This window comes from Miscanthus floridulus, chromosome 10, assembly GCF_019320115.1.
Source record: "Miscanthus floridulus cultivar M001 chromosome 10, ASM1932011v1, whole genome shotgun sequence".
Taxonomy (NCBI): Eukaryota; Viridiplantae; Streptophyta; class Magnoliopsida; order Poales; family Poaceae; genus Miscanthus; species Miscanthus floridulus.
In genome coordinates, this window is record NC_089589.1 from 3,766,387 (window position 1) to 3,781,322 (window position 14,936).

Here is a 14,936-nt window from a genome sequence, read left to right on the forward strand (position 1 = left end):
ATAAGGGTATCATCAGCAAAGCTATAGAAGAGTTTCAAAACCAATGTTTGTTGTCCTACACCAAAATAGGTGACAACACAATTGTTCAGAAATTTCCACTACCAAGAGTTCTGTTACACGGGCAGACGGACACAACTGAAGTTGAAGACATGCGTTTTTTTAAAGAAGTTGTGGACAAATCTATTCGTGATGCCATGTCGAGCCATAACGAAGCTTTCGTGGACGTATTCCATAAAGCCTTGAAAGAAGCGATTCATGGATTTCCAGTTGGTCAAGGCGGACTGGCTTATTACAACATTCTAGATCCATTGACCCAGGGGACCAATCAAGTCGGTACCAGCCATCAAGAAGCAGCACCGGCTGGTAGTGGTGATGTCCAGACAGTTCAGGGTTCATCTGAACAAACTCAAAGAACTACTTCAAATCAAACACAGTACCATCCTGGACCACCAATACAGCATGTGCAACAGCCGGCGGGGCAAAATCATAACTAGGTGATCAATTTTGGCACATCAGGCCACATACCGTCATCGGCTCAAAAAATAGCACCGTTAGTTCAAAGGATCCGTAGATATATAGATCCATATATTAATCAGAGACTTCAAGCAGCAAGCCAGCAAAGGACCCAACAGATTGAGATTCCACAAGGGTATCACTATGGCACATATTATAGCACCCTCCACATGATGCCCAATCCAAGATATCAAGGCACGTGGGATTTCAATTCACAGATGGGTCAGCAGGTGCAGAGGAATCCAAATCCGCAAGCTGATGAGTTATTGCTGAGGGTGACTGAGATGAAGAATTAGTTCGGTCTAAAGCCAAAGGGGTTGACCTTTTCGTACAAACGCCCATATCCAGAATGGTAGGATTTGGTCGCTCTTCCAACAAATTATAGGCCCCTAGAATTCGCTAAGTTCACTGGCCAAGACGGTACAAGCATGATAGAACATGTCAGTCGGTATCTCACACAATTGGGCGAAGCGTCAGTTGAGGATGCCCATCGAGTTCGTTTCTTCTCTCTGTCCTTATCAGGGCCAGCCTTCGCTTGGTTTTTATCATTGCCAGTCAATTTCATTGCCAATTGGGCTGACCTGGAGAAGAAGTTTCATACATATTTTTATACTGGGACTGGAGAAAAGAAAATTACTGATCTGACAACTATAAGATAGAGGACTAATGAATCGGGCACTGAATTTCTTCAGAGGTTTCGAGAGACCAGAAACTTGTGCTTCTCCTTAAACTTGGCCGATGATCAACTAGCTGCTTTGGCTGTTCAAGAAATGCTGCCGATGTGGAAAGAAAAGCTGCTGGGACAAGAATTTGACAACTTGGGACAATTGGCTCAACGAGTAGCAGCGCTTAATAGCCAATTTTTGAGTATGCGCAGAGATACCCGGTTCCAGAAGAGTACCTCAGTAGTCGAAGCTTATGATCCATACTCAGTCGATGACGGCTATGAAGATGAAGAAGAAGAGGTTGCTGCAGCTGAATGGAATTGGGGCAAGAAGACAGTGATGGTGCCAAATCCTTAAGGAAGAGGAGTCGAAGAGAGCTATGACTTTGATGTCACCAAATCAGATAAACTCTTAGATTTCTTACTGGAGAAAGGGCAGATCAAGTTGCCCGATGGTCATGTCATGTTGCCCCCTGATCAGTTGAAGAATAAGAAGCTCTGCAAGTTCCATAATGCTACTTCTCATTCCACTAATAAATACAGAATCTTCAGGCAGCATATACAGAGAGCTATTCAGCAGGGGAGGCTCAAATTTGATACGCCTCAGAAAATGAAAGTTGATGATAATCTTTTCCTAGGAGATCAAAACATGGTTGATGCTGGGCTATTCAAAGGAAAAACTAAGGTCCTAACATCAACCAAATCAAAAGAAGCTAGAACAGTCGATCCTAAGATGCAAATATCGGCTGACAAGTACAGAGAAATTAGGAGACATCGTGCTGAGCAGAAGAGCTGATATGAGCAGGGGAGGACGTCAAAAACAGAGACGACAAAGCCACGGGTCACATCTCGGATTCTGTTGAATAAGTGGCAGCGGCAGAAGGAAAATGACTTATCAGAGGTGGTTAAAAGATCAAGCGTACCAGCATCAATTGAAGCAAGAAAGGTATGAAAGGGAACAAGCCGAATTACATTGGAATTGTCCTTTCTTCAGACATTGCTGGAATGAAGGTTTGAAATTGCCTATCAGACATAACTGTCTAGAATGCAGCAATCAATATCGGGAGTATAGGCAGTCTTAAACCAACCACCGGTCTATCCATGCTCAAGATGCATATCATCATAATAACATGGATCGGCGCTTAAAAAATAAAAGTGTTTATGATCGGCTTGGAAAAAGAGTCGTTGATCAGGACTGGGCTGATCATGAAGAAGAAGGCACTGAAAGAAGATATGTGTGGCAGGAAAGCCAGTGGTGCCCAGGAGGTTTAACAAGAAGCTAGAAGAGAAGGGTGCAACACCTAAGGAATAAAGAGATGGAACAGGCTCAGGCATCCGGTAAGACTCAAGTGTGGCGTACCAAACAGATAGCCGATAGAATGAAACCATCGGCTAATATCCAAATGGCTTTTCTGTTGCCATTGGAATTCAGAGCTCCGGCAGATCAAGAAGTTTATTCAAATTTTGATGAATCAGAGTATGAGGAGATAGTTGCCAAGTTGATGGTTGTACAACAAGCAATATTTGATAAGCCAGTCAAACATCGGCACTTAAAGGCGTTATATATGAAAGGTCTTGTCGATGGGAAGCCGATGAATAAGATGTTGGTGGATGGAGGTGCTTCTATCAATCTTATGCCTTACACAACTTTTCATAAACTTGGCAAATGACCAGAAGATCTGCTGGAGATTGACATGATGCTTAAGGATTTTGAAGGTAATACGTCTAAGACCCGGGGGGCAATAAACGTCGAGCTAACAATCGGAAGAAAGACTCTGCTCACTACATTCTTCATCATCAATGGGAAAGGGTCTTACAATTTGCTCCTCGGTCGTGATTGGATTCATGCGAATTGCAATATACCATCGACCATGCATTAGTGTTTGATTCAATGGCTTGGAGATGATGTCGAACTGGTTCACGCTGATGAGTCCGTGAGCATCGCAACAACCGATCTAGTCTTTTGGGAACTAGGAGACTTCGAATGTTTTTCTGGCAAGCCATGGGAAGGAGGCTTCATTAAGATCAGCAATGAAAGCCAACAGCTGATGCAAGCGATCGGCTCTGAAAGCTTGTTTTAGTAGAAAAATCACAACTTCACGTCGGCCATTGGATTAAAGGAAAAATAAGCGTTGAGTCTTGGAGATGGATTTAGGCTGACGTATGTGAACGCTGAGTCAAAGTGTGAGTGCGATTCAGAGTTAATGGATTTCTTAAGAAGTTCTTTCTTCGCTTAATAGGATGCTTGACCTGGGTTCATTAATCGTTCGACCTTTGATATAAAAAGTTATGTGGAACGTTATCTTGACACCCAGTCAACATTTGATAGCCGATTCGTTCTCGGCTCTAATAGCCGGTACCAGAAAGGTATCGCCTCTAGTTCAAAAAATGAAAATCTTCAAAGACAATAAAAGCCGATACGATATGTATCGCCTATAGAGCAAAAGCAAAAGATGAAAGCAATCATATACAAGGGCATTGCACTAAGGCACATTCATAAAAGAACAGGAGTCTTTGTTCATCAGATTACCCTAAGTACAAACTAATCAAAGACTTTGTTCACCACATCCTGAGCGGATATGATGTCCACGATGGCCTCCGCCGCTACGGTGAAATCTTCTATCAAATCTTCATGTCCCTCAGGGCCATCACCAATCGGAAAGCCAACCTCCATGGCGTAGAGATCATGCCCGGTTTGGACCTGTGCCGCAGTTAGCGCCACCAATGTGCCGTGACGAACACCGTGAAGAGCAATCTCCTAGGCGTGGGCCGGGATGTCTTGGAGACGAGCGTCAATGGGGGAACCCCTCGCATTGATGGCGTCCGCAGCCACGTTTGCCGCCGATTGGAGAGATTCCAGTTGCACCATTTGAGCTGGCAATTACAGAAGAATATCAAGACAAAGGCAACGAAAACCAGAATGGAAACATTCATGGAGCTCATCTTACCTGCTACCGCGGCATCAGACTCAGCCAGCCGCGCTCGAACGGCGTTGGCCTCCTCTTCAGCCACATTAAGGGCCGCTTGGAGGACTCCTAGACGAATCTTCAGTTGGCAGTTGTTTCGAATCGCCTTGGAATAGCGGTCCTCGGCCGCCCTCCATTCTCAGAAGAAGCGCCAGGCATCATCACCGTCGTATGAGTTGGAAGAACCCGACGATGAAGCCGACACAGAAGATGCAGCATCAGCGGGTTTGTCAGTCCTGGGAAAAGGATGAAGGCTGTCATTCACAATGAACCTATAGGCGAGTCAGGATAGATCATCATCATGAATAGAGGTTGCCAATCTCACCTCATGTGTCGGAGACGCTGGTTCATCGGCATGTCTTCTATCGGGATCTCGTCTGCCGCGCGCTTACCTTGATTACCTTCGCCGGCCATGAGAAATGATTGGATCTACAGAAAAGAGGAAGGGAACCACTGCAGGGTTTTGGCAGACGGAAGGAAGTGAAGGAATAGTTGTAGATAGAGATGTGTTTGGGGCCAAAGCCCTCGACTTGTATTGGAAGACATGAAGCGAAGAGGCGGATGCCTCAGGGCGCGCAAAAGGCAACTGCAATTAATAGAAGGCGAAACGCCACTTCACCAATGTCGAAGAGAATACGACGCCAGATGACTAAGGATGGAAGATCGAAAGGCTCCCTTAATAAAGGCCGTATTTTTAGACCTAGATAAAATTAAAGCCAAGGGTCTAGAATCGGCTATTTTCAAAATCGGTTCTTCAGTTAGAACAAAGAACGACATTCGGGAAGGCTAGAAACGAATTACCCTTAATGACTAAGGGTAAAAGGGCTGATGGAGTCACCCTATAAACCCGCGCATAGCCATAGTACAGTCTCTCCTAGGGAAGTTTAAACCAGATTGAGGTGCGTTATGCCGATGTTTACAATAATTTTATGATGGATAACTTGGAAGATTTGTGCTGCCTTCGGCTGCGCGCTCTTGAAAAGCATTGAAGCCTACAAACCAAGGATTGTGATGTTATGATTGAGAGGTCAGGAATGAGCAATTCTCTGAGGGAGGTTTGGTTTGGAGAGTAAAATTGCCGATCAGGTCAGAGGACAGCAAATCTGGCAAAAATAGTTGACTAATTGAGGAGAACCTTATCGGATCAAGCGTTGTGCGCTGGGTAATATTTATATTTTAGAAACACTGAAGAAGGATTCGGCAGAGCGATCGAATGGGGAATATTTGAAGGAATATTACCCTAACGTTTGGATTAATACTGGGCAACCAATTTGCTCGATTGACAGCTCTAATAGCCGGTACCAGGAGGGTATCGCTTCTGGTGCAAAAATGAACCCAGAAGGGTAAAAGCCGGTGCAACGTGTGTCGCCCACTGGAGCAAAGCAAACATGAACAAAATGATGCACGTAGCATGGAGTACTAAACAAAAGACGAAATCTTTCAAGATAGAGGAATTGTTTGCTGATATCACATATTACAAACTACGGGCCAGAAAATACTTTGGCTATTGTATCGTCGGCCTCGGGTGATGATTAACATCGAACCATGGCCAGAGCTGATTCTGTGAGGGAGAGACATTCAGCGAGATTCTGGCCATGCCGATCAATGGAGGCAAGCAGATCTTCGTTGTCAATCCGCCTCCTTTGATAACAAGGGAGTTGGTGACAAGCTGTTGAAGAAGAGGACCCTAAAGGCCGAACAGGGTCGATCATATTCTTCGAGGCAGTGGGGGCACCATGAATTGCACCCTCCTGCCGATGAAAGCGTTGATGCGATGATGCAGGTCCATTGAGGGCCTCCTCAGCGAACTTCTTGCTATTCCCCATGATCTCAAGCCTACGAAGAAGCAGGAACTATACTAAGGACGTGCAAGGTTTGAGGTGAAGCGAGTTGTTTTTTATCCCCAGCCATGGCCTGTATATATAGCCTGGGAGGGTAGAGAGATAGATCTCACCAGCGGTGTGAAATTGAAATTAGATATGGAAAAGGATCGACACTCTGAGAATTCAGGGAACAGATAACGAATAGATAACAGATTCCGACTTATTGCTCTCCCAAATTACAGAATGCCATGGGATAGATCAAAAGATTTACATTGACCAGCAATCAACCCACCAAGGCCTCTTTGGATTGAAGGGAGTTTGAATCCCCACAGGGCCGAAAAGTCATCATAAACCAAGTCACATCGGCCCGTTAATAAAATTGTGACAGGGAAGGAAAAGGCCGCTTGTCTAGCAAATGCCCAGCTGATTTCTCGAAGCCGTTGGAAAGAAGCTTGTGGCTTTCCCGGCGGGCATTTGATTGAGCAAACATGGGGAAAGCGTCCACGCATTTTAGCCTTTGCAAACACTAGAACAGTTGTGCGAGCATGGAGAGAAAACCCAGGTGATATCACAAGGATTCTTCTAGCCACAGTAGTCGATTCTCTTACTCGACAAGGTGCTAAGATGGGAGACACAATCGCTTTATACACAAGAATTCTTCTAACCGCTCAAGATCTTCATGGCAAGAGAATGGACCATGGAAGGTCTGGCGGAATTAGAGGCACTCGAGGGAGTAGATGGAAGCAAAACATGGCTTTATTGTTGAGCTGCTCTCGCCAGGGTCAGATGAGCTTTTTATAGCCGGCTCGGGAAGATGAATCCAAGTGCCCGTGAAGCAGTGATGCTCTTGTGAAAAGTTTTGAGGCATAGGCTCATGGGTGGACGCAGGCAACGACAAACAGTGGACCCCAGATCAAGGTTCTCTACCCGTGACTGTGGACCAATCAGGAATACAGACATGATAATTTTGGAATAAAATTACTTTTATCCCAAAATTAGGGGGCATGTGTTTACACTAAAATTTGGAAGAAGATGTTACAGGGACTCGAAAGCTCCCAAGATAATGCACCAAGGAATCAATTATGTGCAGATCAGGACCAGCTGATTCAGATGCAGAAAATGGAATTGGCTTTCCACAGATAGCACTAGCAGATAACAACAAAGGCTACGTTCGGCGCCAGGACGAAGCATGCCGGACTCTACAAAAAGGGAAAGATTAGAGTCCAAGTTATCTTAAATTAGGAATGTTTTCTCTAGGGTCAAAAATTGTAATAAGTCGTGCTTAGACAAGAGTCATGCACAGGGCTCGGATATAAATACCAAACCCCGGCTATTGTAAAATCAATCAATCAATCCAAATACAAGTCAACTACTTTTTCGGCTCCGGTCACCCCTTAGGAGTAGGAGTAGAGTAGATCTCGGCGAGTTCTTCAGCGAGTACAGCTGCATCGATCTAGTCGACCTCCACTGCTTGTCTGTAAGTACCGTCATGGTTTATACCTCTGTTCGTATGGCTGCATCGGTCGACCCCCACTGCGGCTCTGGTATAAGCTAGTTATCGACTCTTGTTTAATTCAAGTATGGCCTGTGTGATTCTGCCTCACACCCCACTGCTTGAATTAAATCAAGGTTAAGTTATCGGCTCTACCTTAGAATGACAGTCTTTGGTAGATTCATTAAGTTACCGATATTGCTTATTGCTTTTATTATTTATCTAATTACAGCAATATCACTCTGCCCGATTGATATTGATTTAGATCGGCCTTATATCTTATTTGACCCATCGTTTGCTAACCTAAAACTGATCCAATCTACACCTTAAACGATGAGTTATGTTTTATCGGCTGCTTTACATCAATCTTGATCGTGCATAACGTGCGGTTAAGGTATGTTGCGTCTTGAGTAGATCTATTGGCTAGAGAGAACCATTCCTCGGCCCGTTATCATGGCCTGTGTGATTCTGCCTCACACCACACTGTTAGCGCCGTGGAGTGGCGATCGATATTTAGTAGATCTATTCCTGGTAAGGCATGACTTTAACTGTGCGTTATGCCTGAATCAGCTGTTTTAGCCGATATCGAGCGCTTTCACGAACAGTTCGCATCACGAGACCGTTGAAGTAAAGATATGTTGAAAGATATGTTAGCCCCATGATCTTATTATTGTATTACAACCTGCGTGATTCTGCGTCATGCCCCACTGATATTAGTAATGAGTTAGGGTCGTCGAGTCTATTGTTATTTCTACGGCCTACATGATTCTGCCTCATGCCCCACTGGTCATGATGATAGATGAGATCTAATATGTTCATTAGATTTATCTTTATTAAACGGTTAAGTGGTGTTGAATTGTTTCTTTATATAGAAAAGGGTTCGGTTAATTATAATCATTGGCTCAGCACAAACCGATCATTGTTGACATCTTATTGCCATTGATTAATATCTGTTCGATTAATGATATTTATCCTGAATGATAACCGATTCTTCTTACACAACCCCATGAGTCTAATTGATTTATTCTCATGAATATACTGGAATCGACTATTTAGTCGATCTCCTTTCATATCGACTCTCATAGCCGCACATTCGGGAATGTCTGGCAACACCGACAAGTTCCGCCCTTAATTACTGATGAACTTTCTCTCCTTGTCAATTGCAGGGTCAAATTGACTGGCGCGTCTTAGGAGGATCGCTTAGGATTGACCACCCCTGCGCTGGACCTAGGCGGATCTGCTCCATCGAGCGGACCCTTCCGGCTTGCTGTGTGTGTCGTCGGCACGGGACGAAAATTCTGTGTCGATAGGACTGAAGGTAGGCTCCGCCTCATCCAACGTTCGAGGATAGGACTCTGCCACACCCGACTCCTGAGGGCTGGACTCTGCCTCGCTCGATGTCTGAGGGCTGGCTCCGCCACGCCCGACGGCTGAGGGCTGGCTCCGCCTCGCCCGACGATTGCACCCTGCTCCTTCATAATGATGAGCACAGGGTAAGACAAGACATTTGAGTCAACCGCAGTACCGAGGACCATGCCCTGCATGCATGTAGGAAGGTACCGTTAGGATACGACGGGACGGGCGCTTTAGGTCCTTCCAGGCATGACAGAGCCCGAACAGTGTTGTAGGCGCCGAGTTTTGTCTTACAGTGTTGTGGGCGCCGTCATCAGCCCTCGGACGCGGATCCTGACAGAAGCATACGACAACCACTACAATCCATGAGAGAACTCACATCATCTAAAGTGATGGACGTATGGTCACTTCCCCGTCTACTCCCTGTAGGGTCACAGCTCGGCACCCTGGCACGCCGCACCATCCGCTGCTGTAGGATGGGACGTAACCACTTGTTGAACGGGGCCAGAGCATGGCCCTATGAGGATCAGCGAACATGCCATCCCTGGCATGGTCTGCCATGTCAGCAGGACAGGCTCAAGGGAAAAGGAAGACCCGGCTCCTTCGAATGACCTTCTCAACCCCTAGTTTTTCCTCTTTCATCCATCTGTAATCCCTGCTCCCCCTTGGTCTATAAAAAGGAGGGCAGGGCACCCTACTAAGGGGATGGATCAATCATACACACAAAGCACATCTAAGCAGCAACTGAGCTCTTGGCATCCTTTCGATCATTCCATCAGAGACTTGGGACCTGTCCCTCTCTTGACCGTTTGTACCTCCTACTACGAACCTTTTTCGGTGCTAATAATACAAGCAGCAGCAGACTGGACGTAGGGACATTCGGCCCGAACCAGTATAAACCTTGTGTCATTTAGCGCACCATCCGGGCCTAACGCACAACAAATATAAATTCACTAGTTGGTGTTAGTTCGAAACACCGACAAAGATACAAACTATAAATGAGGGACTCCATCGTCACATGGCAGGCCTTTGTGCAAGGATTGCTCAAAACAATCGAAATGATGTGGTAACTCGAAGTGGATCTCATAGCTTATATCCAGATTTATTGTTATGTCTATATACATGATTCTCAAATCCATTTTTTGTCAACACTTGTAGGTTCAGTACTATGACTTAACCTACACTGGTTGTAGCTTTGAAGCCATTTTAAACCACACAACGTATTAATTGGGTTATGAATGACAATATGCTGGGCCAACACACACCGTCCAAGGATTCCAGGAAAAGGTGCTTGTGACTAGGAAACCTTTCCCAGTCACTTCTCGACCATTGCTAACCGTCATTAGTAGACCATGTGCTCGTACTTGTGAAGCAAGGGAGAGTGCACTAGTTAATATAATGTGTTGCTCTACATCGGTGATATTCTATCATACTAAATCGGTGACCTATGCTTCGCTGAGTACATCATACGATGTAGTAAAACTTGATGATCTACAAATTATGTTTATATGAACTTTGGTGTGTTATTGAACAAGTGTTTTGTAGTGACTTGATTTAAATTATTTTGGTTTGTATTGAGTTGATGAATGGGAATGATCTCATTGTAATATACAAGCTCTTGTTAATTAGTTTCATTCGTATTTTGAAACATATGTATAATTTATGGACGTACAATTGTAGTGTAGAATACATATATGAAAAACTATTTGAAATGAAAAAATTGAATGGAAAAGAAACCATAAAAGAAAAGAAGTGGAAAGAAAAAAAAAGTGACGGTAGGTGCCCACCTCAGGCGATCGCTGGAGGTATCAACTAAAACTAAAGGTGTCCATCAATCCTGGTTTTTTTTATAACACCCATCAATCAGCCACTACAGCGATTTCTCCGGGAAGTAGAATCTAGACCAAGCGGATACGTTGAAGATTCTGAAATGACATGCAGTTCCACAGAGATGTACCACTAACCTGGAGAAAGGTCGAATGGAAAACAGTGGTTTGCTCCTTGGCGATGAGGATCCTAAGCAGCATCTTTGAAATCAAGGGTAGGTAAAGCGCGTTGCCAGTCACTCTCGCGTAGAAAAAAGGCTTTGAAAATGCTTTACAGCCTAGACTAGATGATTAAAAAATGCATGGGTAGAGGTGCAGTGATATATAACACTCTAATTACTAGTTTCCAGGAAAGAGCTGCACATGCCGTTAACATTTTTGCACATGACCAGTAGGCGCCCGAGGAATTGAAAATTTCATGCATGCGTGGCGTGTTGATCCTATTGGCGATGTAATATTAGGATGTTTTGCAAAAGATTCCTGGCCACCTGCTACCGCCGCCAAGTGCCCCACCAGCGGGTCAGCTTGCTGCCGTGGATTTAGGTCGGGGAAGAATGCAACCCCGGTGAGCCTCCTCCTTCTCCTGACCCTAACCCTACGAGCACTAGCTTAGACTAGGACATCATTGTCAGTACAAAGCCCCCATCACTGCCAGAATTTGAACCGGCGGAACGAAATCGGCAGTGATACGGCTCTTATCACGGTCGATTGATAATACCTTCCACTAGTGCAGAATCGGGCTATAGTCCCGGCTGGAAAACCCCTTTAGTCCCGGATATCCAACTGGGACTGCATATCCGGGACTAAAGGTCTCCTTTAGTCCCAGGTCAGGGAACCGGGACTAAAAAGTGATCTAAAGGGGCCTCCAGGCCATGTACCAAGGGGCGGGTACATGTAGTCCTGACTCTCTTTTTTTCTTTTTCTTTCTTTTCCTTCAAAGTTTTCCTTTTCTTTTTTGGTTTCTTTTGTTTTTCGTACACATATTCTACGATACTAATATGGGTCCCTACATATAAGTTTTCGTTGATGCATTATATATATATATATATATATATATATATATATATATATATATATATATATATATATATATATATATATATATATATATATATATATTGTTTACACCAAAATTTAGAAAGAAGAACGCGGGAACTCGAAGCTTTTTCAAGATTGCATTGTCAAGGAATCGATTAAATGAGAATCGGTAACAGCTGATTTAGATACAGTATCGAAATCGGCTATTTTAGGGATGACGTCAGCAGATAATGTCAGCGAGTTGTATTTTGGACAGCACCCGGAAAGACGTGTCGGACTCTACAAAAAGGGAAAGATTAGAGTCTAAGTTATTATTGAAATTGGAAAGTTTTCTTTTATTCCAAGAATTGTAATGAGTCGTACTCGAATAGGATTCATGTTTAGGTCCTGGGTATAAATACCAGACCTTGGTTATTGTAACAGGACACGAACACATAATCAATACAATCTTTCTGGCTTTCGCCATCGCATTAGGCTTAGGAGTACTGTAGATCTTGGCTAGTTCTTCAGCAGGTTGGACTACATCGGTTGATTCATCTCTTGCTTGTTAGTAAGTACCGTCATGAGTTATATTATCATTTGTAAGGCTGCATCAACCGATTGATCTCTTACAAATTGTAGTGTAAGTTAGTTATCGATTCGTATCTTGGTTTGCAAGGCTGCATCAGCTGACTGATCTATTGTAGATTTTGATATTAATCACAGTTATCGATTTTGTGTTAAGTGATTCATTATTTAACACAATATCACCAATTATCGAATTAATTAGGATTAGTAAGGCTTCTCTTGCTTCTTTTAGTTAATTCATCCAGCTATCGATCTTATTATAATTAATGTTTTGTTAGTTATAATAATTTCACAATTTATCCGGTCAAGATTGAGATAGATCGGCATCATATCACATTAGTCGATCGTCTTTGAGCTTTATCACGATCAGATCTTAAATTTGATGATTTCCCTTGCAAGATCGGTTGTTTTATCTCAATCTTGATCGTGCATGGTACGCTTTTGAGGGTATGAATTAATTATAGATGAAATTGATAGTTAATAGAATTTGATCTATTGTTGTTACCACAATTGCATCGATCCGGTCGAACCACAATGGTGGAACTTTAAATTAGATTTTGTTGATCATCGAGTTTGTTTATAAACAAGACATGCACCTTGTCTGTTTGCTATGCATAAAATCGGCTATTTTAGCCGATTATGTGTGCTTTTAACATATATAGTGTGTACCATGAAACTGTCGAAACATGAATAGATCTACAAGCTTTCTGGATTTGATTTATTATCGTTATCATAACTGCATCGATCTGGTCGAACCTCACTGTTGATGGTGATAGATTAGATCTAGTTTGCTTATGAGCTTATTCATGCTAGATAGTCGATTGCATACACGTTATAATCTTCCCTTTATGCCTGAATCGGCTATTTAACTGATAGCTTATGCTTTAAGAGATGAGTATATTAATCTTGGCAAATTGGGTGTATTGTACTTGTTTTTGCCTTGGTTAACCAGCCATCATTAATGTTGTCATGATTTGCAAGCATCGATTAGTTTGAAACATGTTGTTAACATTCGATTTTAGCCGATTTCTTTGCTTTCTTTCATGGACATGCTGCATATCTATTAGTTAGTCGATGGCCTCACATATTGGCTCTCAGAGCCGCACATTCTATTGCTAATTGGAGTGACCTTGAGAAGAAATTTCATATATATTTCTATACTGGGACAATTGAAAGAAAGATCACAAATTTAACAACTATAAAGCAAAGAGCTAATGAATCGGGTGTTGGGTTCCTTTAGAGATTTCGAGAAATAAGAAAACTATGCTTTTCGTTGAATTTGACTGATGATCAATTAGCTGCTTTGGTTGTTCAAGAAATGTTGCTAGCTTAGAGAGAAAAGTTGCTTGGGCAAGAATTTAACAATTTGGGTCAATTGGCTCAACGGGTAGCAGCACTCAATAGCTAATTTCAGAATATGCGCAGGAATACTCGATTTCAGAAGAATGCTGCAATGGCTGATGCTTATCATCCATATTTAGTTGATGATGATGATTGTTGATGGTAGTTAAAAACCAATTTAAACCGTCAATTAAATATGCATAAGGGCATAAATATAATCACCAACAAAGGTCTAGGGGTTTAAACTAATAAATTCCATAAGCTCTGGTGAATTTATGTTTCCAGCAGGGTTCAATCAGAAAACCGCCAAGGAGGACCTAAACATCAAAGGAAAATATAGAATTTTTATGCGATACCTACGTGGGAAGGCTCTAGAAGGATCCAGAGGGCGAACCACCAAAGCGGGAGCCCACCTGCTGCCTGGTGGGGCCGCCCGGCCTGCAAGTGGGCCTGCCCGACCCCCCTGGTCCCACTTGTCAGCCAACTTCGTGAGACGGTCTTCCACCGCCTTTAAGGACGCATCTAGGCCGTTGCTTAAGTCGGTTTGATCCAAGGGCTCACGTTGGACCCTCAGGACTATATAACCAGACCCCTGCCTCCCCCTGGCTCATAAGTCATCAAGTCATCTGAAGACAGAAACCCTAATCTCGTCAGAGCTCCTCCTCCATAGCATAGCTAGTTAGGATAGATCTAGATGGAGGCAAGCAGGACTTCACTTGGATTCCCGATCTTGTCTAGAGCGTGGTTTGGTATGAACTCTTGTACCCCTCTCTCTCTCTCTTGTTTCTCCATTATTTTTATATGCTAGTTACAAGTGTTATGACAATATCAATATTCATCTTATTCATGTTCTTCATTATGATGCTCATCGTCTACTTTGATTATATATCTACAATAGCTAGTTTATCATTGTGTTTATGCATAAGTTCGTATAGCGCTCACTCCAAGGTACCATGGGTGGGTGGTCGACACATTCTATCTGACCATGCTAATGCTATAAAAGGAGTGCTCTGAGTGATTTATCACTGTCATTACTTATCATATATATATATATATATATATATATATATATATATATATATATATATATATATATATATATATATATATATATATATATATATATATATATATATATATATTATCCTATGACTTATCACTGTTACGAGTAGAGTATTGGCTATGGTTTATTTCTCCTTCAATAGTATAAGTTGACAATACATATCCATGATAGACCTTCCCAGTGGTAAAAATATAAATAACGATAACTGGAATACTCTCGGGTAAAATGCTACAATGGTATAATTATCTGTGTGCTTGCGGATACTTCATTTATAGATTTATATATATTCT